Here is a 6,763-nt window from a genome sequence, read left to right on the forward strand (position 1 = left end):
CTCAACTCCCAACATATTACAAAAATCTCAACATATACACGGAATGTTATGTATATGTCGATTATGTTATGTATTTTAATAGAAAAAGAGAGTAAAGTAATTAAAAAAGTGAAAGAAAGTGTAATTACTTTTAAAAAGGTTATTAAGGGTTATTATTTATGGTAATAACTGTTAGGTTGCTTTCTTTCTGTATACATAATAGTGTTTGGGGAAAAAAGTATTGAGTTTACATAAATATGTGAACAGTTAATTAAGTTAACAATTAATAAATTTTTAAATTAATAAAAAATACAAGAAAGAGGTATAAAAAGTGCATATTTTAATAGATTAAATACATTTTTGTCACGACATTTTAAGAATAAAAAGTTTAAACTCTCGTAATAATTATTTCAAAAAAGGAATGAAATCACAGCGAAATCACTGTTGAGATGCAGAAAAGCAAAGTGATGAATATCAAAAGGTGACAAGTGTATATACCATCCTTATATGGTTCAACAACATTGTCAGTCGAATAGTAACAGTCAATAATTGACCAAACTTTAAGAAAATGACACTTTTAAATTGTTAATTTATTTATGTACAGATGATGAATTGACAACTCAAAAAAAAAAAAATATATATATATATGAAAATGACCCTTAAACTCTAGTATGATTGGGATTTTTTGGCGTGCTAAAACAGAATTCAATTTCATATACAATAAGTTCGAAGTCATTGGTGTTTATATGATTGAAATTTGATTAATCATTCATTTTGTCCCTTTAAATTACTGTAGATGGAAAGTAGGAAAAGTTGGCACAGTAAACTAGATGGTAAAGCTTTTATTTGACTACAATAGGATGGTAAGCTTCTTGGAATTGGCCTATCCACGAGTAAACTAGAAGACTTTTTTATAATAATAATAATAATAATTAAAAAAAAAGATTAAATTCTTTCGGTCATAACAGACTTTGGTTACAACTAAAAAACATGAAAATAATAATATTTATGAATTGTATTACGCATAAGAATATAATACTCACACTTTCTAATAAGTTACATATGTATTATTTTATATGAGAAATAAAAATGGTAATACGATATTGTCTTAATGATACCAGATTTTGTTTTTGAACCAAATATTGAGATTCGAGACAATGAGATTCTGCCCGTTTGAGTTTGAAAGAATCAAATTAAATGGGTGTTTGGGTAAGCTTTTAATTTGATCAAAATAACTTATAAGTTATTTTTTGTTTAAAAAAATATTTGGCAATTTTTATAATTACTTTAAAAAAAATCATTTTTGACTTTTCTTTAAGCCTAAAACAAGAAGCAACCATTCCCAGCTTTTTTTTTTGGAACTTATAATATATTAAAGTTGATCAATTAAATTACATTTATATCCTTTATAATTATTCCTTATTTCAAATTTACCGTTGTAGCCCTAATTCTCCTTCACTATTACACAACACACTTAATAAGAAAATAAAGTACCGTCACAAATTGCACCTTAATGATACGAAATCTTAACGTAACCACGAAGCAACAAATAATTTTTTAATATATAATTATTTTTTTCAAACACAAACATTCAACACTCAAACTCTTAAAAAAAAAAAATTCAACGCACGAATTAATAGTCATTCATAAAAATCTTATATATATATATATATATATTAATTTTAATTTGAATCATTTTAGTAATAAAAATTAATAATAATCAATTCTATATATTGTTAACAGCTATAAGGATATTTCAGACATTTTGATACAAAAAAGTGATTAAAAGCATTATTCACCAAACCCATCAATAATTTTTTTAAAATTTCAGCACTTTTATTTAAATATGTAACTGTTTATTTTTAAAATAAGTTCAACATTTCTAAAAGAACTTTTTAAAAACTATTTTTTTTCAGCCTATCGCAACGGGCCTAAATAAAATTTCTCTCTAACCTAGTATATGTGTGCGGTGTGCCTATATGTACTAGATACGTTTTTACTTAATTTTCTTTGCAGAGTGAAGGGAATAAACAATATGAAAAAATATAAAATAAAATTTAGGAGAATGATAAGATCATTGCATATTAAAAAAGGCAGGTACGAAGAAAAATAAGTGATAATAAGACCCTCAGATAATGTAAATATGTACTAATTGATAATTTCTTCATAATTTAGATGTGTTTTTATATCATATATTTAATTGACTCTTCGACATTAGTTGAGAGTACAAAAAGTTAAAATGATGAATGTTTTGAAATTTTAATGTTTACATAGAGAATTTCAAAGAGCTTATTATTCATGTATCTATAATCAATTCAAATACATGCATTATCCTTATCCAGTAGAATTGACTCTTTATCAATTCCATAAAACACGTAGTAAGTCATTATTGGTTCATTAATATCATTAATCATATGAGGAGAAAATTTCGCTCAAATTTGCACCATTGACGGGAGTTATTCAACAATAGTCCAATGAATAAAATGTAATGAAAATGTTTTTTTTTTTTTTCTCGATTAACATTTTCAGAAACTTGTAAACTTTTTATTTAAGTCTTAATTTATAACTAAAAATATTTTTACAATATTATTTATGGGATATTTTGAAAGTTTGCGTAACACATGTTATTACGAAAAATATGAATTTTAAAACACAAAATATCTTTTTAATTGTTAGGAATACATTGAATTGAAGCTGATTGTCCATTTACTCCATACTACATACATCTATTTGTGTATCCACACAATACATATTCCACCAGATCACAAGAGCATGAACCTTTTGTGGATAAAATACACTTCCTTTTTATTTACTCTATTTGCGTTATGTTTATATTCCTAAATATTTACTTTTTTTATATTTCAAGAATAATTTAAACAAAAACTTTCTATTTTTGTTCAAATTACCAAGACCATTAATTCTTTTTTTTTTTTTCAATGTATTTAATTAATCTATGACCATAGTTAATGCTCCTTTCAAGAGTGCTTCGACAACTGATCAATTGTGTAAACTCCTCATATTTTAAATATAATTGTGAACCGTGAATTGTATGTAATATTAGAAAACCTTTTTTTTCCCCATAAATATCACATTCAAGTCTTTCTTCATTTTAAATGTAATCATCGGTTATTTGGGAAGAAATATAAAATCTAATTAGCGGTATTTGCTAAAATTATTTTTAATTTTATAGAAGTAAGAGATTTATTAAAGAGTTTGTCCAAGCAAAATGGAGCAAATAAAAGGAAATAAAGGAAGTATCTATTAATTTGGAATTTTTTTATTGATGATCTTTGAAGTGATTTTTCATCCTAAAAATTAAAATGTTATTCGCATAGTAAGACATACCTGAACATACTTGAATACAAGAAAAATTCTCACCCTTCTCTATATATCTCTTCTTACCTTCATAATCATATTATTCTGAACATAATTTTGCAACATAATAAAATAAAATCAACGGATTAAAATGGGATCACTTTATCCTAATTCTTATGTGATACCAACGACTAAATCAGAGTAACTAATATTTGCATAACTTGATCAACATTTAAAAATAAAATAAAATTTACTAATAAGTCTGATATTAACTACTGCAATAATTCAAGTTTAGAAAACGAGGAGCCAAAACACTTATACAAAAAAAGTCATTATTCTGTATTTTTCATTATAAACTTTTGAAGGAGGATTGATTTTAAGCTTTCCAGCTTAAAAAAAAAAAATAAAGAGAACAAAAATTCCATAAACTTCTTCAAGGTATTATTTTTTTCCCTATTATTTTACTTTATTGTTTTTTCGTGAGAAATCTATGTGTATGGTAATTATTTGTTTGATGAAATATATTTTTAATGTATCCAAATTTTATTATTCTTAGCCCAATGTTCCGCTGTTTTCATTCTTTTTTATAATCAAATTGACATTATGTGCATAATTTAGGATTTTTTTTTAAAGGGAAAAGACAAAACTCATTAATCATATTTTTTTTAAGTTTTTTTTATTTAAGCAAAACAAACGAGCTCCAATTTTAAATAGTTTTTCCAAAGATCTTAGCTTCCTTCTTTTGAAATTAGGATCTTTTTATTGTATAATTAGCTTTGAATAACTATTCCAAGGATAAGAATTCTTATAGTTACAATTTGTTTGAAAGTTGACCACAAAAAAAGAGAAGTATTTTGCAACTTATTATTCTTTTCAAAAAAAGCTAGGTGTTCTAGGAAATAATGAAAAAGTCAGAAAGTTGAGGTAGTATCTATTGTAAGTGAAAAGTCAATTAGTTAAAACTTAAACATGAATTATTAAATAAAAAAAAGTCAAAGTAGTTAGGTTTAATTGTGAAATTGAGATATTTGTAAAGTTATTTCATATGTGTTCATTGGATATTTGTAGAGTTTTTTTTTTTTTTTTTTTTTTGGGTCAAACACGATATTATCCTATATATCAATTTACACAGAGGTAGTTTGTGGCAGTGTCACTATACAAACATCAGCAAAAGTAGTAGCATTTCTAAACTTACTATTATACAAACACACCCTATGTTTATTATATTTTTGTAGAGTTATTCCATATGTGTTAATTGAATTTTACTACGTATCTCTTTATGATTTTCTTAACTGTTAAAATAATATAGTCAATACAATTTAAATACTATTTCCTCTTTTTCAATTTAAATGAGGTGTTTTTTTTTTTAGTTAATCTAAAAAAAAGCTAGCACATTTAATTAAAATGTCTATTTTTATCTTTAATGAAATAATTTATGGTCATATAGATATCTTATCTTTAATTTAGACCATATATTTTAATAGATCTTTTTTTCTTCTTAATCGTGTCAAGTTAAATTAACTCTCATATAAATTGAGACAACGAGCCTTATGGTGATGGTAGTTATTAACACTAAGATCAGTATGAAAAAAATTTACTATAAAACTTACGATGGGAGGTGATTAGACATGAGCACTTACATTTTACGGAGAACATGATCCTTGATAAGAAGATGTGGAGGACTCGGATTGAGATAGAGAGTTAGTGGGTAGAAGTTCGTTCATATTAGTAGGTAAGAATGTTTTTATTTGTATCTACGCCTGTAATTGCTTATTCGTGGTGTTTTAATGTTGTCTAGTCCAATAAAGATTTCCAATTCCGTTTTGGAATATTTTCATCCGGGATTGGAACGACCTATGTTGTAAGGGAGGAGAGAAGGTGAACCAGCTTCCTTTGGTCGCCTCTCCCGTCTGGTCGAGTAGCTTTCACTCCTTCCTACTTACTTTATTATAATATAAGCTTAAGCTGCTACGTGGCCTATTGGGAGCTTTTTAGTCATAGTGGGAGCTTTCGGAAATCACTGAATCAAGCACGGCACACTTTCTATATCTCCTCCGTCTACAAGGTAAACAGCTTAGCTTAGAGCACAGCGTGTTCGCCACCACACTGGTTGGCTGGTGCATTGGCCTTACCGTAAGAAGTCTGAGAGCGCTCTATTCCATTACATACATGGATCGGGTTGAAAAACCAGACCCAGTCTCTCTTGGAATCCTGAATATGCCAATAAATAATGAATTGTACTAATCCACATAGACATTGATGAGTGATCCAACAGTCTTGAGTGGCAGTTCTCCAAGGAGAAGGGATCCCAGGTAGGAGAGCCAGCCGGGCCAGGGGAAAGAGGTAGTCAAAGACTACCCGGGAGTAGGTTCTGGAATTTATTCAGAGTTGCCACTCCTCAATCTTCGAAATTCCAGCGATAGAGGACTTGATACTTATCTTCGACAAGCCTTGATCTGTGCTGAAGACAGATTCTCTTATCGGCTGAGGAAATAGGTAGCCACCCATTCTTCCTTTCCGACCTTAGCTTAGCTGCTCACGCCAATGCTCATGGGCATCTTCTTTAGATCTATACGAAGATCTAAAGGTGAACCAATAGACAGAGAGAGATGCTCTTCCTGCGGCCCAAGAACGTCTTCGTTCAAAGAGCTAGCAATGACTTTCGATTTCAAATAAAAAGTTTATAGTATTACCATGTGAATGCTTTATTTTCATTAGTATTATCTAGCGATATATTATCTCATTTTTATCGTGTGCTTTTATATTTTTTATTTATTTATTAATTTCATTATTATTTATCCTAAGCGAGAGTAATCGAAAACTGCTTCTCTATTTTATTTATTTTTAGTATAGAAGTAAATTAAAATGTAAAGAGGATGGAGTATATAAATAGACCAAACATGTCGTGATGTGTTGTAGTTGGGAGTTATCCTATGTAGCTACAAAAATTGTATAATTTGTAAGAGAAGTTTCAGAGAAATTACATGAGAGACGTACGCTACAGAATAAGAGAAAAACAATCGGTAGGTCCACTCGTAAAAGCATAAACAATAAACATAGAAAAAGCTTCATTGTCTAACCTACTTCCCCCCTAGCCCCCCTCCACCGATTCTTGTACGCACAGAGACTGATAGAATCTCAAGTAATGCAGCAAAAACTGGGCGCCACTTGAACAGGTGGAGTATAATCTCTTGATTCTTTTCTTGTTCTGCGTTAATTTATTGTTTGAATTGGGAGGGGGACGGCCCATTTTGTTGTTTTATTTCAAGATTTGAGTACATTGGGTTTTTTAATTGCAGTATCTCTTGGAATAGTTGTTCTGATTATACGTAGTGTTTTTCTTTGTTTTTGACTTTTTGGGTGTTTGCGTAAAGGTGTTGAAGTCTTTTGACAGATAATTAGAGAAACCAGACACGTTTTGACTTTATATTCAAGTGTTTCTTCGCTTAATTTTGGATTCATATATTTT

At 28.5% G+C, this 6,763-nt stretch overlaps 1 protein-coding gene across 1 annotated transcript in view; it reads left to right on the plus strand.

Annotated features, from left to right (window-relative positions):
* The first annotated feature begins 6,177 nt into the window (after positions 1 to 6,177).
* The window catches only part of LOC107862616 (E3 ubiquitin-protein ligase RGLG2), a 7,539-nt gene continuing 6,953 nt past the window's right edge, over positions 6,178 to 6,763 (plus strand). The window contains exon 1 of the mRNA XM_016708248.2: positions 6,178 to 6,470. The gene's annotated coding sequence lies outside the window, so the exon portion shown is untranslated. The remainder of the gene's footprint in view (positions 6,471 to 6,763) is intronic.

This window comes from Capsicum annuum, chromosome 3 (assembly GCF_002878395.1).
Source record: "Capsicum annuum cultivar UCD-10X-F1 chromosome 3, UCD10Xv1.1, whole genome shotgun sequence".
NCBI classification, from domain to species: Eukaryota; Viridiplantae; Streptophyta; class Magnoliopsida; order Solanales; family Solanaceae; genus Capsicum; species Capsicum annuum.